Here is a 5,466-nt window from a genome sequence, read left to right on the forward strand (position 1 = left end):
TTGTAGAGGGGGGGGAATTGTGGATTTTAATTGTGTGGATCTGTGGATTTATAATGGAAGGCGGATGGGAGAAAATTGAATGTTATTTTGACACCCATATAAAAGGAACGCCCATATGTGGGTGTATCCTCCACTCCTGAAGCTGGTGTGGCGAAACCTGGGTCGAGCTGTGTTATAATATTGATGCCTATTGATCTTATACTTTTGTGAGTATAATAAAAGCTAATACCATTGGAAACATTGGTGGATCTTCACTATCTTCAGAGGGGTGGTTTTGTGACCGAGATTATCCTCCTGTGGAACCTCGTTGTTTGGCATCACCTAAAAGCTGTCGTATACTATCCTGATCAAGCCCTTTGAATCACAGCCAAGTGGGGATGCGCGACATCTTCCTTTCAACAAACTTACTGCTGACACCCTCTCCACTCTGTCGGGGGCTCTACTTGTATAAGCGTTTAATAGAACAGGTTCTGTAGACATCTATGTGGAATCAGCTGACGACGGTGTAAAAGGAGTGCGCTTCTTATTGGCGCTAACATCGACATGTAAGGCTGAGTTCATACTCGAGTTATTTGGTCGGTTTTGGCCCCGTGACTGCCCAAAAAAGTAAAGTGTGCAGTGATTCTAATAGCAACGCCTGTCATCTGCATGTCATACTGACTCACAGTATTGTTTCACTACCCCAGCAGACTCCCTATGCGTGTTGCTACAAGGCTCAGTGTTCTATGCCCATATAAAGGCTCTCTGCAGCCCGCAAATAGCCGTTTTTTTTATGCGATTCAGCGTGAATTAATTCAGATCGAAGCAAATTTTTCTGGAAAATTTTGCGAACCGGCCGAATCGAATTTTTTTGAAATTCGCTCATCTCTACTTATAATCATGTACTCCAACATATGAATTCATTTGGCTCCTGTGGTGACTCCTTTATTTAGGGGTCTTTTGATTATTTTTCTAGCATCCTTGCTACTTTCCTCACATCTATATTTCCCTGCTTATGGGAGTGACACTTTATGTGAGGGAGCGACTTGGTTGTATAACTTGCACATGCACTTTATCAATACTTATATATTCATGGTGTTTTATATATGAATTCATATGGTTTGGCGCATTATTCCATCGATATGATCCCTACTAGTTTCCTCTTAAAACATTCTGATACAATCTCCTCAGGGGTAGTCAGCACTTTACATTTGGTGTATCAGGTCTCTTTTTATCTATATTATGTTTATATTTAATAAAGCATACTCTTTTGATTTGTAGCCTGTTTAGGCTGTTGTTTTGCGTAGGTATATTTGATATAAATCTAGCAGAGCAACTGGAGTAATAGAAGGGTAAATCTCTGCATCCCTGTGAGATACAGGTCTGGTTCTAGCTGTGTTAGAAAGAGCTTGTCATGTATTATGTCTGATTTTCATTGTTTACATTAATCATAGGATAAACCCTTTAACCCCTTAGTGCTATTTGACGTGTATACTCATCATGGATTACTGCTACTTAGTGTTCCATGACGAGTATACACATCATGGCATTAAACTGTGACCATGTCTGCAGTTGCTTTACAGCCACATTTTTCAATTTCACAAGGGGTAACAGGACAAAATGCACCCCACATTTTGTTTCCCATTTCCCCCCCGAATACGCCAACACCCAATATGTGCTCATAAAATGATGTATGGGTGCATGGCAGTGTCCAAAAGGGAAGTAGCGCCATAGGGCTTTTGGGGGACAGATTTTGCAGGATTGGCTTTTGGGAGCTATGTCGCATATAAAGACACCCTGAGGTACCCCTACAGTTGAAATCCCCAAAAAATCCCCCCATTCTGGAAACTACACCCTTCAAGGAATATTTCAAGATGTGTAGTGAGAACTTTGTCCTCAAAGGTAAAACATGGAATTGGCTGTGAAAATGAAAAATGAAAATTTTTTCAAGAAAAATTGACTTTAGCCCCAAATTTTTCCCTTTCAAAAGGGGGAACTGGAGAAAATGTACCCCCTAATTTATTGCCCATTTTCTCCTGATTACAGCAATACCCCATTATGTGCTTGTATACTGCTATATGGGCGTACCACAGGGGTCAGAAAGAAAGGAGCACCAAATGGCTTCTGGAAGGCAGATTTCACCTGAATAATTCACAGGCGCCATCTTGCAATTGAACACACCCTGAGGTAACCCTAGAGTGGAAACCCCCAAAAAGTGACCTCATTCTGGAAACAACACCCCTCAAGGAATATTTCAAGGTGTGTAGTGAGCACTTAGACCCATCGGGCGTTTCACAGAATTAGGAAACGCTTGGCTGTGAAAATAAAAAATGACAATTTTTTCCAGAAAAAGTAGCTTTACACCCACATTTTTCACTTTCACAAGGGGTAGCAGGACAAAATGCACCCCACATTTTGTTCCCCCCGAATACGCCAACACCCAATATGTGCTCATAAATGATGTATGGACGCGTGGCAGGGTTCTAGAGTCAAACAGCTAAATATGGATTTTGCTGACCTGAATTGGCAGACATGGATTTTAGCTGCCATGTCACATTTAAAAAATTTCCAGAGGTCCCCAGAAATGAAAAATCCCAAAAAGTGACCCCATTTCGGAAAGATCACCCCCCGTACGAACATTTTAAGTGGTGGAAAGAGTACTTTTTACCAAACAGGTATCTCACAGAAGGCAGAATTACTTGAGACAAGCATTTCATAGCACACATTTGTAAAAATTACTAGCAGACCTTAATTTTTAACTTTCACAAGGGGTTAAAGGAGAAAATGCACCCCAGTATATGTTCCCCATTTTGCAAACACCCCATATGTGCTCGTAGCCTGCTGTATTGGCGCACAGCAGGCCGCTACAGGCAAAGTACAATTTGCAGGCCTGAATTGGCAGACATGGAGTTTAGCTGTCATGTCGCATTTAAAAAATTTCCAGAGGTCCCCAGAAATAAAAAACCCCAAGAAGTGAACCCATTTTGGAAAGAGCACCCCCGTACGGACATTTTAAGTGGTGGAAAGGGTACTTTTTACCAAACAGGTGTCTCACAGAAGGCAGAAATACTAGAGAGGATTTCAAAGCACACATTTGTAAAAATGAAAAAGTACTATCAGAGCCCAATTTTTCACTTTCACAAGGGGTTAAAGGAGAAAATGCACCCCAGTATATGTTCCCTATTTTCTCCCCATTTTGCAAACACCCCATATGTGCTCGTAGCCTGCTGTATTGGCGCACAGCAGGCCGCTACAGGCAAAGTACAATTTGCAGGCCTGAATTGGCAGACATGGATTTTAGCTGCCATGTCGCATTTAAAAAATTTCCAGAGGTCCCCAGAAATAAAAAACCCCAAGAAGTGACCCCATTTTGGAAAAAGCACCCCCGTACGGACATTTTAAGTGGTGGAAAGGGTACTTTTTACCAAACAGGTGTCTCACAGAAGGCAGAAATACTAGAGAGAGGATTTCAAAGCACACATTTGTAAAAATGAAAAAGTACTAGCAGACCCCAATTTTTCACTTTCACAAGGGGTTAAAGGAGAAAATGCACCCCAGTATATGTTCCCCATTTTGCAAACACCCCATATGCGCTCGTAGCCTGCTGTATTGGCGCACAGCAGGCCGCTACAAGCAAAGTACAAAATATGGTTTTTGCAGGCCTGAATTGGCAGACATGGATTTTAGCTGCCATGTCGCATTAAAAAAATTTCCAGAGGTCCCCAGAAATGAAAAACCCCAAAAAGTGACCCCATTTTGGAAAGAGCACCCCCGTACGGACATTTTAAGTGGTGGAAAGGGTACTTTTTACCTAACAGGTGTCTCACAGAATAGATTATGTAGTGGTTGTTGGAAAGTGGGTATGCAAGTGAGGTGGACTAAATCAGAGATATGGAAATATTACAGGGAGCATAAAGGATGAAATTAAAAATCCATGGATGAGTGGTAGGTTCGGAAGCATTCTTTCATGCAGAGGCCTGGTTTATCAGGGCAGGTGTCGCACTGATAAATGGGACCTTTCGTATTCCCCTTTTGTAACAAACCCGACATCTTTTTTGGGTCTTTCCCCTCTTTGCTGTTTGTGGGACTTTACCAGGGAAATGTTGTCCTGGTACAACACGGGCACCATGACCTCCTGAAGTACTCGGGCCCTCCCCTTCCTGACTTTGAAAAATAAGGGCATTGATTACCGCCTCTTGGAACTGAAGGAAAGTTCCTGTCTGGCCTGCAGTTCTATGTAAAATGTATGCATTGCCATCTGTACAATGTATACGGCCAGCTTTTTGTACCACACCTTAGATTTATGCATGGCACTGTAGGGCTTCAGAACTTGATCGGACAGATCAACCCCTCCTATGTGCCTGTTGTAATCAAGGATGCAGTCAGGCTTGTTGACAGGGGTAGTGGTACCTTGCACTTGGGCAGGAGAACTGGGTTTGTGTGAATGGTGGTTAGTACAAGGACATCCCTCTTGTCCTTGTACTTGTACTTAACCGCCAGCATATTCTCATGGCGGAGAGCCTTACTGTCACCTTTTCTGAGTAGTTGCCCTACCAGGGATCTAGGGAGCCCTCTGTGATTTTTTCGCACTGTGCCGCAAGCCACGGTACCTCGGGCTTTTAGGGACATGAATAGGGGTATGCTGGTGTAATAGTTATCTACCATTATCCAGCAGTGGGTGCAGTAAGTCCCACACAATCTTGCCAGTAACTCCTAGGACCGGAGGGGGGGGGGGGGGGGCATTCAGGGGGTTGTATCCAGGAATCTTTCCCCTCATAATTTAACCCTTCCTTTAAAATGTACAAGGGACTCGTCTATGCTAATTTCTTTTGCTGGGGTGAACACCTCTGTAAATTTTGAGTTGAGGTGCTCCAGAAGGGGTCTTATTTTAAATAGACGGTCAAAATATGGGTCATTTTGGGGGGGGGGGATGGACTGTGCATTATCATTGTAATGTAGGAATTTCAAAATGGATTCAAATCTTGAGCGGGACATGGCCATATTGTAAATTGGAGTGTTGTACAAGACATCTGAACTCCAATATTGTCTCATTTCAGTTTTTTTTTTTACAAGGCCCATATGCAGCAACAGCTCCCAAAACGTCATAATGTCTGCTGCGGGGTCTAGCATATGGCAGTTATTTTTATGGCGTTCACCTGATGGGGTAGAACGTGTAATATTTTTATGCAGCAGATCGTTATGGATGCTACCAAACATCTTTTATTTTTTTTTCAGTTTTACACAATAAAAGCATTTTCAAATGATGTTTTTGAGGCATTTGTTATGTCTTTCTGGAGATGGTCTTGTGTGAGCGCTCAATTTTAGCAGTAACATTTTCATTGGTACCATTTTAGGGTACATATGACTATTTGAGCGCTTCCATCATGGATCTGGGAGGTAAAGTGACCAGAAATATAGCTGTTGTAGCATAGGTTTTTTTTAGCAGTTACCTGATGGGGTAGATTGTGTGATATTTTTTATAAAGCC

The sequence above is a fragment of the Bufo bufo genome, chromosome 3 (genome assembly GCF_905171765.1).
Source record: "Bufo bufo chromosome 3, aBufBuf1.1, whole genome shotgun sequence".
NCBI lineage: Eukaryota > Metazoa > Chordata > Amphibia > Anura > Bufonidae > Bufo > Bufo bufo.